This window comes from Lathyrus oleraceus, chromosome 1 (assembly GCF_024323335.1).
Source record: "Lathyrus oleraceus cultivar Zhongwan6 chromosome 1, CAAS_Psat_ZW6_1.0, whole genome shotgun sequence".
Lineage (NCBI taxonomy): Eukaryota > Viridiplantae > Streptophyta > Magnoliopsida > Fabales > Fabaceae > Lathyrus > Lathyrus oleraceus.
The window spans coordinates 90,659,967-90,681,852 of NC_066579.1; the positions used below are offsets into that span (position 1 = coordinate 90,659,967).

General features: G+C 42.8%; 1 pseudogene; it reads left to right on the top strand.

Annotated features, from left to right (window-relative positions):
• LOC127093143 (protein FAR1-RELATED SEQUENCE 11-like) overlaps positions 1-21,886 on the top strand; it is a 105,300-nt pseudogene that overhangs the window by 62,727 nt on the left and 20,687 nt on the right.

Genomic DNA, 21,886 nt, shown 5'->3' on the forward strand with positions numbered 1-21,886 from the left:
TCAAAATTGGTGCATTATTTAGACATTTTGCCTTCACCAATGATTTTAAAAATGCATTTTAGGTGAAAATAAATAGAATTCGTGTACTGTTCATTCATGATTTTCATGCATAAGGGTGAAAAACCAAATTTGCCAAAACACCTTGAAACTTAATCCATTCCATTAGCATTTGGTTTAGGCTTAATTAAACATGATTAGGGAGAGGTATAAAAGCCAAACCCTAACTGTTTTTCAGGGGAGGGACTCATAATTTCAGATCTAGATAAAAAATTTTCACACTTTTTCTCTCAATTTTTCTTTCAAATTCTTCAAACAAATTGCATTTCCTTTGGTTGAATCATCATCTGGAAGCATCTTTGAGCAAGTTTGAAGGAAGAACCAAGAGAATCCCTGCCTGTTTGTTCATGCTTGAAGCTTGGAAGCAACAATGGTGAATCCAAATTCTGGTTGAATCACGAGCAATTGAACCTCAAGCCTTCATCCAATCAACTCTACAAGCTGCATAGAAGAAGTTTGGAGCATTGCAAGGCCTGAATCACACGAATTCCAAATCTGCACTTCAAGAGGTCACCAAATCGAATTTCTCTTTTCTCAAATTTGTTATGTCATTGTTGTAGATCTTAATGTGCTGATTAAACTGAGCTTTGAACCATGAAATTCCATACAATATTCACTGAGTTAGGTTGATTTAAAGTTCCATGCATGAAATTAGTTTTGCTCGATTTGATCTTAACATGATGATTTAAGCTTAGCCATGCGTTGATTTGTGATCTATGATGAATATGCAACATGATGATATGCTTAATCTTGAATTCTGGAAAAAAAATTCTTGATGATTGATGAACTTCAACTGTTCATGAGCTGTGCGTTGAAGAAGATGAAATGCAGGCTTTAGGCAACGCTTTGTTTGATTCAATTGCCACGCAAATCCGTTGCTGAAAGTGTTTTAGGGCTTAAACGCGATTGGCTCATGCGTTTAGCCATGCACGCATCTGATTGGTCCATACCTTGCCTTGACCGCGCGTTGACTTGCCAACAAATAAATGAAATGTCACGTTTAGCAGCCTAGCGCCTTAATTCAAATTTTCAAATTAATATTTCACTTAATTCATTTTAATTGTCACATATTCATTTCATTTTATTTCAATCTTTAAAAAATCATAACAAATTGAATGTCGATCCAAAAAATACCAGGTTTTTTGTATTGTGATCCTTATTTTCTCTAGTTCTTTATCATCATAAGTTTGCAAGTTGTGCTTGGCTGGATATTTTTTGGTGCTAGGATGTTTGAGTACATGTCCATACTTGACCTTGCCATGCTATATCATTTGTGAAATGCTGGTTTTTGATCCACTGATTATGAAATTTTGCATGATGAAAATAGACATCTTGCTTGACATTTTGGTGTTGATTTGGTATTTTTATCAATTACCATTGTTGTTTTATGAATGTGCTAATTTAGGTGTGACAATTTGTGTCACACCTTGTGATGTTCAACTTGATTGATGAGTTTGCCATGCCAAATGATATCCAATTGCCTTGATTTTTTGTATGATGCATAGTATGGATGTTGTGATTGAGCATGACTTTTGTTGGAATTTTTGGGATCATTTCTGATTTAATTGAGATTTTTCCTTCTGGATGGTCACATTTGAGCTTTAAAATTGCTTTGAACTTCATTTGATTGTGAAATGCTTGTTCCTTATCCAATGCTTCTAAATTTTTGCACACTATTTCTAGACATGTTGAGTGTTGTTTTGGTTTTGGTTTGAGGTTTTTATCATGATCCATCTCTGTTTTATGCCTATGCTAACTTGGTGTGATAATTTGTATCACACATGTGCTTGTCTTGTGCTTGTCTTGACTTATGCTATGTGATTGCCATGCCTAACGATGTCCAATGCTTCTAATTTTTTGTGTGATGATCATGTTGTATGTCCTATTTACTCATGAATTTTGCCAAGATTATTTGAATCATTTTTGATTTAATGTGCATTTATTTCTTCTGATGTCACAATGTGGTCACAATTTGCATACCTTGCCATGTTTGGTTCATGAAATGCTTTTGGTTAATGGTACTGATATGGGACCTTTTGGAATTTGTTCTTGATTGAATGAAGTTGATTCATGTTAAATTTCATGTTCTGTTTTTGAATGTTTGACCCTCTTTTGACCCTAGGCTTGGACCTAGTGGTTTGGACTCACTGTTTGGATTGTGGATTTCAGGTTAAGAAGCACATTGCCATGATTGGAGTTGCTCACTCATTTGAGTTGATTAATTGGTTGATGTTGGCTAACCTTGAGTTGTTTTGTAGGCTTTGAGACCAAGTGGCTTAATAGCTTGGGCCTTGCACATTGATGCTTGATGCTTTGTCTGTCTGTATGATTGACTGTTGTCTGTTTGATTGATTGAATTGTGTACTGATTGGGTTAGATTTTTTCAGGTACCTAAGTTGCTTTGAGTTCTTTTGAACTTGCTTTTGCTTTGCTTGGTTGCTTAACCACTGAGGTATAACTCTCTGACTTCATGTAGTCTGGAAGACCTGTCCTGTTATGTGGGCAGGCACCTGTCTGAAGCCCTCCTTAAGAGGCAATGCTTGTGAATGTTTATCTTTGTGCCAAGCAGGTAAAGACCTCTTAAGAGGCAATTGGCAGATAAAAGAGATGTGCAATCCATCTCCTGCTATTCGTTGTGTCATTCACCTTGCTCACACCATTGTGTTGATGCATTGTGGATAATAACCCAAGATCTTTGTTGTGTCAGTCATATGTGGAGAAGAGTTCCTACTTTCTGAACTCCCACACTTTCATTTGTCTGAAGCTCTCCCAGACCTGGGATAAGAGCTGTGAGGTCTTACCCTCACTTCCCATTTCATCTGCTTCACCCTAACTCTCAATGTTAGGGTTAATAGCTAACTACACCCGATTCCAGTTGGCTTGTGTTTCACAGCCTAACCTTGTATGAGCCCAACTGATTGCATATAGTGTGTGTGATTGTTTATTGTGCTTGTGTTGTTTGACTGTGCTGTTTAGGATAGCTTGCTCCCTGTGCAAGTTAGATAGAAACCTCAACCTAGGACCATGGTGAATTTACATAATAACTATTAGGCTCGAGTCAGTCTCCCTTCTAGTTTGTCATTTCCCAGTCTCTGGTTAGGTTAGAAGTTCTTTCCCTGCGTAGGGGAACTACGTCGCCCTAATCCTCATACCAGATGAGGTACGTAGGTAGGAGATGAGCTGATCTCTCTGGGCGCCCTTAGTCTTTTTCAACCTCTTTGTGTGTGTTTGGAGTCTGACGTAAGTCCAGCGATTGGCAGTCGGTTTCCTGTGTCTTGTTTGCCTGTTTGTGTGGAGTCTGACGTAAGTCCAGCGATTGGCAGTCGGTTTCCTGTGTCTTGTTTGCCTGTTTGTGTGGAGCCTGACGTAAGTCCAACGATTGGCAGTCGGTTTCCTGTGTGGTTTTGTTTGGCGTGCGTTAGCCGAGCTACGAGTGCTCTGATTCTTCTCCGGTCAGAGAAGATACGTATGCATGGGATGCGACATCCTAGCGAGCACGTTTCCCCTGTCCCGAACTACGTCGACTCTGATGTCTGTGCCCTTCAGACTACGTAGGCCCAGGATGCGATATCTTGCCGAGTTAGTTTATGTTATCTTTCTGTGTCTCCTTCCAGCCTGTGTGCGCAGTTTGTGATCAATTTTTAGCAACCTTATCCTTTCTTTTGAGCGTGGATCTCGTCGAGTACGACGGATGCGTAGGGGTGCTAATACCTTCCCTTCGCATAACCGACTCCCGATCCCATCTCTCTCTGGTCGCGAGACCATGTCTTTTCCAGGTTTACTTCGAGCGTTTCCTTTCCCGCCTTTGGGATAAATAACGCACGGTGGCGGCTCTGTTGTTTCGTTTTCCCGCCGGTTTTTTCGCGTAATGCGACAGCTGGCGACTCTGCTGGGGATACTAGAGAAGTTGACCTCTTGCTGGTCCATCTTCCCTAAGTGAGTCAGTCCTAGCGCTCTGTAGGATAGGGCTTGGTTGCTTTTGCTGCTTTATTTATTGCATTTATTTGTTTATGTTTGCATTTATGTTTGCATGCATCATATTATCATCATGTTGGATTCTGTACAGGTTGTTCCTCTGATTTGGGGTGGGTGTTCTGAGTGGGGCTAAAACCCAGGCCCGAGTATACACCTAGGATTAGCGTGGTCTCATGTTGCCTCTCATGTTAGGTCAACATGTTTTTTGGCAACGTGACATACCACAAGCCGGACGAGGTTCTTTTGAGGGAGCTCTTCCTTTGTGGAGTATCCACTATGGTTGAGTCACTTCATCTGAGCTGTTGACTTCGGTGACCGTTCTTTCCCGGATCTTTGGTTTAGATGATCTCAAGAGAGCTGCAACGGCACACCCGAAAGGGCAAACCCGTTGAGTATCTTTGCCCGATTGTCGAGACCATTATCCGCCTTAGGATGACCTTGTTAGAATTCACCTGTGAGGGGAGGGTTTGATCCTTACAGATACAGTTTCCGTCAGTGGTTATGTGATGGTGACTTTGGTACAGTGGATTTTTGGATCTTTATTTCTGGACGCCGGAGGTTTGTCCGTGGTATTTATCAGCGGGTTCCGTTTATTTCAGATCCCCAGGTTGAAGTTGAAGGTACTTGTTCAGAGGATTGTGATGTCATCCGTTCAGTGGATTCCCTGTGATGAGGGTGATATAACCTCCAGTTCCGTTTATTTCGGAACTCCCCAAGTTGGATTTGTGGTTACTCGGGCCCTCAGATGATTGTGATTAGTTCAGAGACCGGTCTAGTACAGTTGATCCTCAGATGACTTGGAGGATGCACAGTGACTTGCATTCATGCATCTGCATCATTCCCATTTTGCATTCATCCACATTTAACTCACGTCTATCCGTACTCAGGGTCTGTTTTTGATTGAGATTCTGATCGAGAGACATCCTGATGTCAGAATATTATTGTTAAAATATTATTTGTCTCAATGAAACCAGAATCAAAGGACAATGCCTCATACGGATAGACATTGCATGTGTGAGTCATATTAACCTGTTTGCTGTTTTGTAGGTGATAGCTATTCCGTTCAGATATCCAGCCAGACTCAACAAACTCAGACTGATGGATCCGTCTAACGCCGACATTCTCGAATTGAAAGAGATGATGAGAGAGCGGTTCAAAGTCGTGCAAGGGCTCGCCTTGGGGAAGAAAGCAATTGCTGAGAGGTTGGAGAGGATTGAAAGCTGGATGATAAAGGAGAAAGTTCAGGGAAAGGCTCTGTCATCCGTAGTAAAGAAGCCCTCTGATAATGGTCAGCTCAAGAAGGAGGTTGAATTAGGTGGTATGCAGGCCAAAGAAGAACGCGGTAAGGATCGTTACCACCCTTATGCTACCACTGTAACCACTCCTGTTGGTAATCCATATGTACAGCAACAACCGCTACCTCAACAGAAGGCACCGAAAGCTAAGGGCCAAGTGAAGAAGGGGACGACGGATCATCAGTTTGATAAGCCACCCGTGACTTATGCCTTTCTGTTCAAGAGGTTGAGGGATCTTGGGTTAGTTCGGCCGAGGATATCGGTTCCTGTAGAATTGCATCGGAGGCTTGCAAATTACGACGAGAATGCCAGGTGCGAGTTCCATGCTGGGGCACCCGGACATAACATTGAAGGTTGTAGAGCTTTTAAGCATGCCGTCCAAGATATGATGGATTCTAAGGCTATCAGTTTGGCACAGATACTGAATGATAATGTTAACCCCGTGCCAATGCATGATACTGTAGAGATGAAAGTAATGTCAAAGGACAAGAGAGGAATAGAGGTGACTAATGGAGATCAGTTAAAAACCCCAATGTCTGTGGTCCTGAAGCATATGATAAAGAGTGGAGCTTTCCCTGATGGTGGCAATTGTTGTGCGACCGTCGCTACCAATGGGTGTGCAATGATGAGGGAAACAATTCAGGGAATGATTGAAGTAGGAATGGGCGGTGTAAAATTTGAAATGCCAAGTCAGGCAGTTGAAACCGTCGAGGCTGAGAAAGAGAAGAAGTTGTCCATTTCTTCTTACAAACAGGCCATGGAAGTGGTGAAGAGCGGAGAAGCCCTAGGATGGGGGAAGATCATAGACATTGTGGTGAAGGCGGATATGTTCAGGATTGGCTATCAGCCAGACCAAGAGTCGTCTAGACAAAACAGAGGACGTCGTCAACCGTTCACATTCATCAGTGCCAGAATGCTGGATCCAGGTCACGCCTGTACAGCGGGTGAAGAGATTAACTGTGACCGCGAGCTTGAGTCGTGGATAAAATCGTGCATACCAGGGAACTGGAAGGCCTCCAAGATCATCACCGTCACTCATCATGAAGAGTAGTATTTCTGTATTTCAATTCTGTTTGCATGAAAGCCATACGTTTTGCCCGAAACGTAATGGTCCATTGTAAGGGCCATCTCATGTGTTTCATTGTGTAACATTTTGCATCATTAATAAATGGATGTTTTGTAGTAAAAGCGGTGCTCCCTGTCTTTCATTTATTTTTGCAGTTTAAAAAATAAAAATGGGAATGTTTATTTTCATTTTTCTTTCCTTTTGATTTGTCTTGTTCCGACCTCAAAAGCGACTATCCTCCTGATCTCATTGATAACAATTCGGTTACACCGCTGTATGACTTCGACAATCCGATCTATCATGCCGAAGAAGAAGGCGAAGAAGATTGTGATCTGCTGGAAGATTAGCCAGGTCGTTGAAACAAGAGGAGAAGGTGATTCAATCGCACGAGGAGCGATTCAAGATTGTTATTCCAGGCACCGCCGAGGGCAAAAAAGAAGTAAAAGTTGGGGCCGCTTCAGAGGCAAATGTCAAGAGCAGAATGGTAGCACTGTAGAAAGAGCACGTTGATATCTTCGTCTGGTTGTATTAGGATATGCCAGGGTCGGATACTGATATCGAGGTACACAAGCTGCCATTAAGAGAAGACTGTCCTCCAGTGAAGCAGAAGCCGATGCCAAGAAAGGATGAGAAGGTGAGAATGTGTGTGGACTACTGAGATGTGAGCAGAGCTAGTCCGAAAGATGAATTCCCGGTACTTCACATTGATGTATTGGTGGATAATACTGCTCAGTTCTCGGTTTTTACCTTCATGGATGGCTTTTTTGGCCAAAATCAAATTGGATTGTTGCCATGGAGTAAACAATGTTCATCACACCAGGGGGCCCTTTGAGTTATAAGATGATGCCATTCAGTCTCAAGAAGGCCGGTGCCACGTATCAAAGGTCTATGGTGACTTTGTTTCATGATATGATTCATCATGATGACATGACAGCAAAGTCCCAAACAGAAGAGGGGCATCCGGTAGACCGGGGCAAGTTGTTTGACCGGTTGAGACAACTCAGACTGAGGTTGAGTCCGAATCAGTGCACTCGTAAAGTGTTGTCCGGCAAATTGACGAGGCATATTATGAGCTGATAAGAGGAATCGAGGTCGATCCTGCTAAAAAAAAAAGAAAAAGAAAAGAAGAGATATAAAGAAGAAAAAGCAATGCAAGAAATGCCTGAACCAAAAACAAAAGAGATCAAACGGTCAGGTGGATAATGATTGCCAAGGGGCATTGAAAGATAAAAGATTAAGTTGCAGGAACCTCTGATTCTGATGCCTCCCGTGGAAGGAACAACTATTAATCTGGTACTTGACAGCCCTCGAGGGGTCTATGAGGTGCGTATTGTGTCAGCATGACGAGTCTGGTCGAAAAGAGCACGCAATTTACCTTAGCAAAAAGTTTATCGACTGTGAAACAATACATTCACTGCTCGAGAAAACTTGTTGTACTTTGGCATAGGCTGCTCGCCGACTGAGACAGTATGTGCTGGTTCATACCACTTTGTGGATTTCCAAGATGGATCTGATCAAGTATGTGGTTGAGAAGCTAGCATTGACCGGACGGGTTGCGAGAGGGCAAATGATGTTGATTGAATACGATATTCAGTATACCTCTCAGAAAGCAATCAAGGGGAGTGTACTGTCTGATTACTTCGCTCAGCAACCCGTTGAGGATTATCAACCAAGGAAGTTTGAGTTCCCTGATGAGGACATCTCGAGGTGCTCAGATCGAAAGATTGTGAGGAACCGATCCCGGAGGAGGGGCCTGACTCTGAATCCGAACGGATTCTGATGTCTGATGGGGGGAAGTTAATGTGGATGAGTTAGTGCCGTTTTGGGTTACGCCAAAAAGATCCCACATTCCTTTTGTTGCCCGGATAACATTTGAATGCACCAAAAATGGCGGCTGAGTACGAAGCTTGTATCCTGGGTATCGATCTTCGGTGCGTACGTCTACTGGGGCAACGCCACGCTCGCTCGTGTATGGGATAGAAGTGGTATTACTTACTGAGGTCTAGATCCCATTGTGGAAAGTCCTAATGGATGAGAAATTAGAGAAGGCTGGGTGGATAAGGACTCGATATGACGCGTTGAGCCTGACTGAGGAAAAAGGGCTGACAGTTACTTATCATGGGGCAGTTGTACCCAGTGAATGAAGCGCGTTGTTAACCGAGAAGTGCGACCTCGTGCGTACCACGTGGGGGAGCTGGTATTGAAAAGGATCCTTCCTCCTCAAGACGATCATGGGGCAAGTAGATATACGGTTATGAATGTCCATCCGCGGTCAAGAAGGTTTTCTCTGGCAGAGCTTTGTTGTCAACAACCACGGATGACGAAGATTTTCCATCCTTGGGAATGCGGACGCAGTTAAAAGATACTTCGTAAAAGAGACCCGCTGGACGAAAAGAACAAAAGAGTCCAGGCAAAAAAGGGCATCCCGGCGAACCAAAGAAAAAGGAAAAGGTTCGGGCAAAAATTAGGGATAAAAGAAAAAAATTGTACACCCGGCAAGTCGAAAACCTGAAAGGGCGACTTGGGCAAAAAAAGAGTATCCCGGTGGACTCAAAACCTGAAAGGGCGGTCCAGGCAAAAGAGGGAATGAAACGAACAACTTCGTCTAGCATGATCGTTTGTGCTTTGGATATGACTTGGATAATCCCTGACAGAGATCGATCGTAAGCGTCTTGTTCAGAAGACAGAAAGTGCGGAAAGTCTTGAGGACATATGGGGTGTAACCGGGTTGGAACCCGATGAGATCACGGTTTCACATTGCCATTAGGATAGATTTTTCCTTTTGTGCGCGATCACCTCTTTTCAGGGATTACTTCCTGTGTGTTGCTCGGTTCTGTGCGAAAACATCCGTTTATTTTTTATAAGAATATTTGCATTTTGAAACATAGAGGTCCTTTCCGATGCATGCTTATAAGATTGGAATCTGGAAATCTTATTCGGAAGTTTGAGTGACCTAGGTGTTGAAATGTTGGCACGCCTGGGGCACGCTTTTATCTAACGATCTCTTGTGCAGGTGCTGTTAGATATCTTCATTCACTTACAGTTGGTAATAGGTAACCTTTTGACAAGAGATCCCCGCAGAGTCCAATCAGGGGCAAGGGATAGAAGAACGGTGAAAAGAAGGCGAAAGAAGGACGACGATCCTAGAGGGTAATCAAGAAGACTCTTCAAAGTCTGAAGATTAAAGTAGCCCGGATCTGAGGAGCAATTGTCTCGAAGCAAAGAAAAGACGAGAATACTAGGTGATGAATCAGAAAAGACCCGATTAATCGGGGAGTCCTCAAGAGAGGAAAGTTGACACGGTGGTTGGATGGGGAAGGCCAGTGTTCGTCGAATCGAAGGGTGTTCCATGTCAAATAAGTCGTATCTCCCCAGTGGATTTGGGAGTGTTATCTCCACAGCAGACTCGAGATTGGGGTCCCCCCCAACGAGCTTGAAGATTGCCATATCCCCAGCGGGGGTGTCTGTAGGACTTGTCTCCCCAGCATAGTCAGGATCAGGGATTCCTCAGCAGGGTTGAGAGTGATTCTCCAGCAGGCTTGAGAGTGGCCGTTTCCCCAAGCAAGTCTGAAAGCTATTAGAACTATTTTTCCCAACAGAGGTATCATTGAGTAGTTTATTCCCCAGCAGTCTGGGTTGAAGTACTGCTATCCCCAGCGTGGTCGTGAACGCTTGTCCCCGGCAGGGTTGTGGATGTCTATCCCCAGTGTGGCCTAGTATATTATTTCCTCAGCAGAGTGGTGTAGGCCTTTCCCTAACAAAGTTATGCATTTCCCCATCAGGGTGTGGAGTGTTTTCCCCTAGTGGATCTCCATAGCAGAGGGTTTGTGTTGATGGTTTTTTCCCAGCAAGTTCCCCGAGTGGATCAGGTCCGGTGAAAATTATCTCCAGCAGAACTTATTCTACGTGGATGGGTCGTCCCCTATAAGTCGCATTGGTTGTGTCCCTAGCGGAATCCCCGAGTGGATTGGGTCCAGTGAAGGTCATCCCCGGTGGGATTCTTTCCCCAGCAGCAAGGCTATTCTCCAACACGGTTGAGAAGTTGGGTGTTCCTCAGACAGAGTCTCCCCGGAGTTGACTTGGTTTCCTCTACCGTCTCCAGAGTATCAGATCAGCAAAGCACCCCTAGCAGTGCATCTCCCCACCGAGTCGGAGAATCTAATCAGATGTGTGTACTCAGAGCAGCAACATGTGCTCCCCAACAGGAGTTTTCATCATTTGCATCTTGCATGTAGTGATCATTGCATCCTCAAATAGCGTAGCATTTCCATTCAACATGGAGCATTACGCCATAGAAAAATTCAAACATATGCATTCATGTGTTAAACCCGATTAGACCATATCCCCGGCAGAGGTGAATCATTGTTCAACATCTATACGGCACATTTGCTACAAGTGCTCTTGACAGATAGCATTCAAGAGTGGTAATTCCCCAGAAGTTTATTTCCTCACCCGCAGGTGAGAGGAAAGCTTGATTCTCCCCAGTGAGATCCTCAGCAAGTGTCTGGCCTTGCCTTGACAAACGTAGATTTCATCCTTGTGATACCCGTGAGTGTCGTGGTTATTCTCGTGTGGGTTTTGTTTTGGTGTCCGTAGACATCATCTTTCGATGTGCGTAACATCCTCTATCCCTTTATTCCATTCATCCGTTGATGTCTGGTCACCTCTCCATTGGTGTCGATAAACGTCGAGCTTCTCCCGTTTGTCCGTTGACGTCTGGTCGAGTCCCTTCCCAGTTCATCCGTTGATGTCTGGTCACCTCTCCGTTGGTTTCGATAAACGTTGAGTTTTCCCATTCGTCCGTTGATGTCTGGTTGTACATTTCTTTCTCCATTCATCCGTTGATGTTTGGTCACCTCTCCGTTGGTTTCGATAAACGTTGAGTTTTTCCCATTCGTCCGTTGACGTCTGGTTGTACATTTCTTTCTCCATTCATCCGTTGATGTCTAGTCACCTCTCCGTTGGTGTCGATAAACGTTGAGTTTTTCCCATTCGTCCGTTGACGTCTGGTTGTACATTTCTTTCTCCATTCATCCGTTGATGTCTGGTCACCTCTCCGTTGGTGTCGATAAACGTTGAGTTTTTCCCATTCGTCCGTTGACGTTTAGTTGTACATTTCTTTCTCCATTCATCCGTTGATGTCTGGTCACCGCTCCGTTGGTTTCGATAAACGTTGAGTTTTTCCCATTCGTCCGTTGACGTCTGGTTGTACATTTCTTTCTCCATTCATCCGTTGATGTCTGGTCACCTCTCCGTTGGTTTCGATAAACGTTGAGTTTTTCCCATTCGTCCGTTGACGTCTGGTTGTACATTTCTTTCTCCATTCATCCGTTGATGTTTGGTCACCTCTCCGTTGGTTTCGATAAACGTTGAGTTTTTCCCATTCGTCCGTTGACGTATTGTTGTATCTCTTTCTCCCAGTTCATCCGTTGATGTCTGGTCACCTCTCCGTTGGTGTCGATAAACGTCGAGCTTCTCCCTTGCATCCGTTGACGTCTGGTCGAGTCTTCCCATTCATCCGTTGATGTCTGGTCACCTCTCCGTTGGTGTCGATAAACGTCGAGCTTCTCCCTTGCGTCCGTTGACGTCTGGTCGAGTCTTCCCATTAATCCGTTGATGTCTGGTCACCTCTCCGTTGGTTTCGATAAACGTTGAGTTTTTCCTAGTCGTCCGTTGGCGTCTAGTTGTGATTTCTGTTTCTATTCATCGTCCTTCTATGTCTGGTTATGGTCCTTTTTTCGAAAAAAATCAAAATCCCCGGTGGAGTCGTTGGTAAACATCTTGATTGGTTCAGTGACAAATATCAGACCCCAGTGGAAGCTTCCGTTGGTGAATTTTCCTTTCTTGGATCCTCGCAGAGTGCAAATTTCTACGGTTCTTCGGTATTCAATCCCTGCTTACCTTGAAGGTCTGACAGTTGTTGCTCTCATCCGTTCAGGTTCCCAGTTTATTGAATAGGGGCAGCTGTAGCACCTCAAATTTGCACCTCCCATTTTGTATATACATTTTCATTTTAGGTCATTAACATTGCATTGACATTGCATAGTCCATCATGCCATCAGGCAAGACTGGTTAGGAGATTCAACTGTGCAAGGCAACAAGAGCATTCTCCATGAGATCAAAGCCCTAGGGTTGGTACAATAAGTTCATGTAACCCAAGGATCATTTTGAAGTGATTTGGCCAAGAATTGAAGGCTCAAAGATCATAAGTACATGGGCAAATCATCTGTACCCTAAAAAGTCAACAGAAGTCAACCGTCAGTTCAACTGTGGATTTGGAGGTGGGAGATGGTTAGAGATGCCTCATTCATGTGCTAACAAGTCTCATTTGATATTCCAAACATCAACATTGAAGAATTTGAAGTCAGATCAAGACTTTCCAAAAATAGCAGGTGACCTGTAATTTGAACTTTCCAAAAATGGAAAGGTTTTGGACCAACTTCAACTTAATATTACATCATCAAGAAGGCTTCAAATGAAATTTTGTCCAACATGAAAGTTGAAGATCTTTCTCTCCCATTTCCAAAAAGTCCAAGATCATGAATTTCTCATGTGTGGTTGAAGAGATATGATCAAAACATGGCAAGGTGTACTTGAAGATTCAAATGGGCATAACTTCTCAAGCAAAGCTCCAAAATGGATGGCTCTTTTTGCATTCTTCTCCTTGTGACCTCTAATTTTCAAATCTTGCACCACATTACATAATTTGTCTTCATATCATCACTTGCAAATTCTTGGATTTTTGGAGGGAAATTTCAATATTCAAAATTGGTGCATTATTTAGACATTTTGCCTTCACCAATGATTTTAAAAATGCATTTTAGGTGAAAATAAATAGAATTCGTGTACTGTTCATTCATGATTTTCATGCATAAGGGTGAAAAACCAAATTTTCCAAAACACCTTGAAACTTAATCCATTCCATTAGCATTTGGTTTAGGCTTAATTAAACATGATTAGGGAGAGGTATAAAAGCCAAACCCTAACTGTTTTTCAGGGGAGGGACTCATAATTTCAGATCTAGATCAAAATTTTTCACACTTTTTCTCTCAAATTTTCTTTCAATTTCTTCAAACAAATTGCATTTCCTTTGGTTGAATCATCATCTGGAAGCATCTTTGAGCAAGTTTGAAGGAAGAACCAAGAGAATCCCTGCCTGTTTGTTCATGCTTGAAGCTTGGAAGCAACAATGGTGAATCCAAGAGAATCCCTGCCTGTTTGTTATGTCATTGTTGTAGATCTTTATGTGCTGATTAAACTGAGCTTTGAACCATGAAATTCCATGCAATATTCACTGAGTTAGGTTGATTTAAAGTTCCATGCATGAAATTAGTTTTGCTCGATTTGATCTTAACATGATGATTTAAGCTTAGCCATGCGTTGATTTGTGATCTATGATGAATATGCAACATGATGATATGCTTAATCTTGAATTCTGGAAAAAAAAATCTTGATGATTGATGAACTTCAACTGTTCATGAGCTGTGCGTTGAAGAAGATGAAATGCAGGCTTTAGGCAACGCTTTGTTTGATTCAATTGCCACGCAAATCCGTTGCTGAAAGTGTTTTAGGGCTTAAACGGGATTGGCTCATGCGTTTAGCCATGCACGCATCTGATTGGTCCATACCTTGCCTTGACCGCGCGTTGACTTGCCAACAAATAAATGAAACGCCGCGTTTAGCAGCCTGGCGCCTTAATTCAAATTTTCAAATTAATATTTCACTTAATTCATTTTAATTGTCACATATTCATTTCATTTTATTTCAATCTTTAAAAAATCATAACAAATTTAATGTTGATCCAAAAAATACCAGATTTTTTGCATTGTGATCCTTATTTTCTCTAGTTTTTTATCATCATAAGTTTACAAGTTGTGCTTGGCTGGATATTTTTTGGTGCTAGGATGTTTGAGTACATGTCCATACTTGACCTTGCCATGCTATATCATCTGTGAAATGCTGGTTTTTGATCCAATAATTATGAAATTTTGCATGATGAAAATAGACATCTTACTTGACATTTTGGTGTTGATTTGGTATTTTTATCAATTACCATTGCTGTTTTATGAATGTGCTAAGTTAGGTGTGACAATTTGTGTCACACCTTGTGATGTTCAACTTGATTGATGAGTTTGCCATGCCAAATGATATCCAATTGCCTTGATGTTTTGTATGATGCATAGTATGGATGTTGTGATTGAGCATGACTTTTGTTGGAATTTTTGGGATCATTTCTGATTTAATTGAGATTTTTCCTTCTGGATGGTCACATTTGAGCTTTAAAATTGATTTGAACTTCATTTGATTGTGAAATGCTTGTTCCTTATCCAATGCTTCTGAATTTTTGCACACTATTTCTAGACATGTTGAGTGTTGTTTTGGCTTTGGTTTGAGGTTTTTATCATGATCCATCTCTGTTTTATGCCTATGCTAACTTGGTGTGATAATTTGTGTCACACATGTGCTTGTCTTATGCTTGTCTTGACTTATGCTATGTGATTGCCATGCCTAATGATGTCCAATGCTTCTAATTTTTTGTGTGATGATCATGTTGTATGTCCTATTTACTCATGAATTTTGCCAAGATTATTTGAATCATTTTTGATTTAATGTGCATTTATTTCTTCTGATGTCACAATGTGGTCACAATTTGCATACCTTTTCATGTTTGGTTCATGAAATGCTTTTGGTTAATGATATTGATATGGGACCTTTTGGAATGTGTTCTTGATTGAATGAAGTTAATTCATGTTAGATTTCATGTTCTGTTTTTGAATGTTTGACCCTCTTTTGACCCTAGGCTTGGACCTAGTGGTTTGGACTCACTGTTTGGATTGTGGATTTCAGGTTAAGAAGCACATTGCCATGATTGGAGTTGCTCACTTATTTGAGTTGATTAATTGGTTGATGTTGGCTAACCTTGAGTTGTTTTGTAGGCTTTGAGACCAAGTGGCTTAATAGCTTGTGCCTTGCACATTGATGCTTGATGCTTTGTCTGTCTGTATGATTGACTGTTGTCTGTTTGATTGATTAAATTGTGTACTGATTGGGTTAGATTTTTTCAGGTACCTAAGTTGCTTTGAGTTCTTTTGAACTTGCTTTTGCTTTGCTTGGTTGCTTAACCACTGAGGTATAACTCTCTGACTTCATGTAGTCTGGAAGACCTGTCCTGTTATGTGGGCAGGCACCTGTCTGAAGCCCTCCTTAAGAGGCAATGCTTGTGAATGTTTATCTTTGTGCCAAGCAGGTAAAGACCTCTTAAGAGGCAATTGGCAGATAAAAGATATGTGCAATCCATCTCCTGCTATTCGTTGTGTCATTCACCTTGCTCACACCATTGTGTTGATGCATTGTGGATAATAACCCAAGATCTTTGTTGTGTCAGTCATATATGGAGAAGAGTTCCTACTTTCTGAACTCCCACACTTTCATTTGTCTGAAGCTCTCCCAGACCTGGGATAAGAGCTGTGAGGTCTTACCCTCACTTCCCATTTCATCTGCTTCACCCTAACTCTCAATGTTAGGGTTAATAGCTAACTACACCCGATTCCAGTTGGCTTGTGTTTCACAGCCTAACCTTGTATGAGCCCAACTGATTGCATATAGTGTGTGTGATTGTTTATTGTGCTTGTGTTGTTTGACTGTGCTGTTTAGGATAGCTTGCTCCCTATGCAAGTTAGATAGAAACCTCAACCTAGGACCATGGTGAATTTACATAATAACTATTAGGCTCGAGTCAGTCTCCCTTCTAGTTTGTCATTTCCCAGTCTCTGGTTAGGTTAGAAGTTCTTTCCCTACGTAGGGGAACTACGTCGCCCTAATCCTCATACCAGATGAGGTACGTAGGTAGGAGATGAGCTGATCTCTCCGGGCGCCCTTAGTCTTTTTCAACCTCTTTGTGTGTGTTTGGAGTCTGACGTAAGTCCAGCGATTGGCAGTCGGTTTCCTGTGTCTTGTTTGCCTGTTTCTGTGGAGTCTGACGTAAGTCCAGCGATTGGTAGTCGGTTTCCTGTGTCTTGTTTGCCTGTTTGTGTGGAGCCTGACGTAAGTCCAGCGATTGGCAGTCGGTTTCCTGTGTGGTTTTGTTTGGCGTGCGTTAGCCGAGCTACGAGTGCTCTGATTCTTCTTCGGTCAGAGAAGATACGTATGCATGGGATGCGATATCCTAGCGAGCACGTTTCCCCTGTCCCGAACTACGTCGACTCTGATGTCTGTGCCCGACAGACTACGTATGCCCAGGACGCGATATCCTGCCGAGTTAGTTTCTGTTGTCTTTCTGTGTCTCCTTCCAGCCTGTGTGTGCAGTTTGTGATCAGTTTTTAGCAACCTTATCCTTTCTTTTGAGCGTGGATCCCGTCGAGCACGACGGATGCGTAGGGGTGCTAATACCTTCCCTTTGCATAACCGACTCCCGATCCCATCTCTCTCTGGTCGCGAGACCATGTCTTTTCCAGGTTTACTTCAAGCGTTTCCTTTCCCGCCTTTGGGATAAATAACGCACAGTGGCGGCTCTGTTGTATCGTTTTCCTGCCGGTTTTTTCGCGTAATGCGACAGCTGGCAACTCTGCTGGGGATACTAGAGAAGTTGACCTCTTGCTGGTCCATCTTCCCTAAGCGAGTCAGTCCTAGCGCTCTGTAGGATAGAGCTTGGTTGCTTTTGCTGCTTTATTTATTGCATTTATTTGTTTATGTTTACATTTATGTTTGCATGCATCATATTATCATCATGTTGGATTCTGTACAGGTTGTTCCTCTAATTTGGGGTGGGTGTTCTGAGTGGGGCTAAAACCCAGGCCCAAGTGTACACCTAGGATTAGCGTGGTCTCATGTTGCCTCTCATGTTAGGTCAACATGTTTTTTGGCAACGTGACATACCACAAGCTGGACGAGGTTCTTTTGAGGGAGCTCTTCCTTTGTGGAGTATCCACTTTGGTTGAGTCACTTCATCTGAGTTGTTGACTTCGGTGACCGTTCTTTCCCGGATCTTTGGTTTAGATGATCTCAAGAGAGCTGTAACGGCACACCCGAAAGGGCAAACCCGTTGAGTATCTTTGCCCGATTGTCGAGACCATTATCCGCCTTAGGATGACCTTGTTAGAATTCACCTGTGAGGGGAGGGTTTGATCCTTACAGATACAGTTTCCGTCAGTGGTTATGTGATGGTGACTTTGGTACAGTGGATTTTTGGATCTTTATTTCTGGACGCCGGAGGTTTGTCCGTGGTATTTATCAGCGGGTTCCGTTTATTTCAGATCCCCGGGTTGAAGTTGAAGGTACTTGTTCAGAGGATTGTGATGTCATCCGTTCAGTGGATTCCCTGTGATAAGGGTGATATAACCTCCAGTTCCATTTATTTCGGAACTCCCCAAGTTGGATTTGTGGTTACTCGGGCCCTCAGATAATTGTGATTAGTTCAGAGACCGGTCCAGTATAGTTGATCCTCAGATGACTTGGAGGATGCACAATGACTTGCATTCATGCATCTGCATCATTCCCATTTTGCATTCATCCACATTTAACTCACGTCTATCCGTACTCAGGGTCTGTTTTTGATTGAGATTTTGATCGAGAGACATCCTGATGTCAGAATATTATTGTTAAAATATTATTTGTCTCAATGAAACCAGAATCAAAGGACAATGCCTCATACGGATAGACATTGCATGTGTGAGTCATATTAACCTGTTTGCTGTTTTGCAGGTGATAGCTATTCCGTTCAGATATCCAGCCAGACTCAACAAACTCAGACTGATGGATCCGTCTAACGCCGACATTCTTGAATTGGAAGAGATGATGAGAGAGCTGTTCAAAGTCGTGCAAGGGCTCGCCTTGGGGCAGAAAGCAATTGCTGAGAGGTTGGAGAGGATTGAAAGCTGGATGATAAAGGAGAAAGTTCAGGGAAAGGCTCTGTCATCCGTAGTAAAGAAGCCCTCTGGCAATGGTCAGCTCAAGAAGGAGGTTGAATTAGGTGGTATGCAGGCCAAAGAAGAACGCGGTAAGGATCGTTACCACCCTTATGCTGCCACTGTAACCACTCCTGTTGGTAATCCATCTGTACAGCAACAACCGCTACCTCAACAGAAGGCACCGAAAGCTAAGGGCCAAGTGAAGAAGGGGACGACGGATCGTCAGTATGATAAGCCACCCGTGACTTTTGCCTTTCTGTTCAAGAGGTTGAGGGATCTTGGGTTAGTTCGGTCAAGGATATCGGTTCGTGTAGAATTGCATCGGAGGCCTGCAAATTACGACGAGAATGCCAGGTGCGAGTTCCATGCTGGGGCACCCGGACATAACATTGAAGGTTGTAGAGCTTTTAAGCATGCCGTCCAAGATATGGTGGATTCTAAGGCTATCAGTTTGGCACAGATACTGAATGATAATGTTAACCCCGTGCCAATGCATGGTACTGTAGAGATGAAAGTAATGTCAAAGGACAAGAGAGGAATAGAGGTGACTGATGGAGATCAGTTAAAAACCCCAATGTCTGTGGTCCTGAAGCATATGATAAAGAGTGGAGCTTTCCCTGATGGTGGCAATTGTTGTGCGGCTGTCGCTACCGATGGGTGTGCAATGATGAGGGAAACAATTTTGGGAATGATTGAAGTAGGAATGGGCGGTGTAAAATTTGAAACGCCAAGTCAGGAATTTGAAACCGTCGAGGCTGAGAAAGAGAAGAAGCTGTCCATTTCTTCTTACAAACAGGCCATGGAAGTGGTGAAGAGCGGAGAAGCCCTAGGCTGGGGGAAGATCATAGACATTGTGGTGAAGGCGGATATGTTCGGGATTGGCTATCAGCCAGACCAAGAGTCGTCTAGACAAAACAGAGGACGTCGTTAACCGTTCACATTCATCAGTGCCGGAATGCTGGATCCAGGTCACGCCTGTACAACGGGTGAAGAGATTAACTGTGACCGCGAGCTTGAGTCGTGGATAAAATCGTGCGTACCAGGGAACTGGAAGGCCTCCAAGATTATCACCGTCACTCATCATGAAGAGTAGTATTTCTGTATTTCAATTCTGTTTGCATGAAAGCCATACGTTTTGCCCGAAACGTAATGGTCCATTGTAAGGGCCATCTCATGTGTTTCATTTTGCAACATTTTGCATCATTAATAAATGGATGTTTTGTAGTAAAAGCGGTGCTCCCTGTCTTTCATTTATTTTTGCAGTTTAAAAAATAAAAATGGCAATGTTTATTTTCATTTTTCTTTCCTTTTGATTTGTCTTGTTCCGACCTCAAAAGCGACTATCCTCCTGATCTCATTGATAACAATTCGGTTACACCGCTGTATGACTTCGACAATCCGATCTATCATGCCGAAGAAGAAGGCGAAGAAGATTGTGATCTGCTGGAAGATTAGCCAGGTCGTTTGTTAGATACCCAAAAGTGCTTATTTGAGCTATCAAATATGGGTATCTTTCACTCCATTTCCTTGCTAAAGTGTTCGAAACCACCTTTGTTTTAGATGAAATGCAATACAATGATAAACGATCTTGGTACCTTTGATTTGTGTGTTATTGTGCAGGAAGTAGGCATGAAATAATAGAAAATGAAGACACAAGAAATTTGGCAAAGGGATCAAATAAAACAAGCATTCATCAGCTTGCTCGCTAGGCGAGGGCTATGGCGAAGGACTCGCTAGGCGAGCGTCCAGCGAGAGCCCAGCGAAAAGCTCCAGGATTTTACAGTGGCAAACATCACCACACTCGCTAGGAGAGCTTCCAGCGAGGTGTGTGGCGAACACGTCCAGACTTGGTGAAAAGCGCAACCAGCACTCACTCGCTAGGCGAGCCTTTAGCGAGCTCCCAGCGAGCATTCCAGTAGCAAAACCTCTCAAGCTCGCTGGAGCGAAGGTTGAAGCGTGACCTTCTCTAGGCGAAGGTTTTGTTCGCTCAGCGAACATGACAGTCTGGAAATGGTTGTTTCTCTGGGCGCAGGTGCCTCAGGTGCCTCATTTAGGGGCTCGCTAGGCGAGCCATTCTGCTCGCCTAGCGAGCATGACAGCTCAGTAGCAGCTCTATAAGTAACAAGGGCTACTTTTTGGAGCCATACCTTACTTTCCATACTTTTGTACTTTTTTAGATATTTTCCAGCATTGCTCTAAGGATCTTTTGTGACCTAGAAACCATTTCTCTTCATCTCTTAACAATCTTTCACAAAAAGAAGGTGGATTCCCATCCAATCTCGATTATTCGACTCGGATGTTGATCAACCTTCTTCCGAAACTTGTTGAACAAGCTACCATGAAAATGAGTAGCTAAGTCCTTCATTTTGTCAAGGTTAGATGTAGATGATCATTAGCTTTGTGTGTAAATGTAAGGATCTTCATTTGTAAACTCTTTAATGGTGAATATATGGTGAAAACTTTGTTCTTATTGAAAACTCTTTGTGTTGGTTTATGATCGAGAGATGTTTACCAACTCTTAACCTAAGTTTTCATCCAATCTTGTTTGTTAGCTAGAGATAGTAATGAATGATTTTGTTCACCATAAGGTTGAACCAAAAAGTTGTCATTTTGATAGATTGTGTTAGAGATAAACAATGGATCAAAATGGGAAAACTCACAATGTGTGTTAGAGATAAACACATTGGGAGGACTTTGTGAAATAGTTTATCATCTAAAGGAGTTTATACTTTTTGTTGATCGAACATATACATGCAAAGTGATCGTCGAACCCTAACTTTGGCAATATTTCTCAAATATTCAAACCAAAACTTTTACCGCATTTTATTACACTTTTATGCAAGATACCCTGACAAACACCAAAACCCCATTGTTACCTTAAGCTAAGAATTAAAACAACTATCGAAAGGCGGTGATATCTCACAATCCCTGTGGAGACGATAACAAAAACCCGACACTTAAAATTACATTCAACAAAATGGCGCCGTTGCCGGGGATTGTGAATTGATATTGCGAGCATCGCAATAGTTGTTTAAGTTTTAGCTTTCGAATTTTTGACTTGTGCTTGTAATTTGTTTGGTTTAGTGTGCAGCTTACGTTTTATGCGAGGGCAAATCCCTGTGGACGAACTTCTTTTTGATCCCGAGATCGAGAGAACCGCAAGGAGGCTTAATAGCAAAACGAGACGAAGGAGGCAACAGGCTAGACAACGTCAAGAACAAGGAGAAAGTTCTTCTACCATACATCCACCACCGTTCATACCTACCATGGAACCACCACCACCGCCCATTTCCACTCCATGCATAAACAGTCCAAGAAACACTACTCAGTTTGCCAACCACACGGGAAGGCAAGCTGAGATGAAAACGGGAACTCTCAATTTATTATTTGGAAGTCCATTCACCGGAATGGACCATGAAGATCCCTTTGCTTTTCTCACAAAATTTTATGAGATAGCATTGGCGGCCGGAGTGTATCAGGCTCAGGAGCTACCGTTGTTCAGAAGATTATTTCCCCACGCTTTGCTCGGCAAAGCAAAAGATTGGTACTTAGATCAAACACCAGCCGTCATGACAGACTGGAACGTG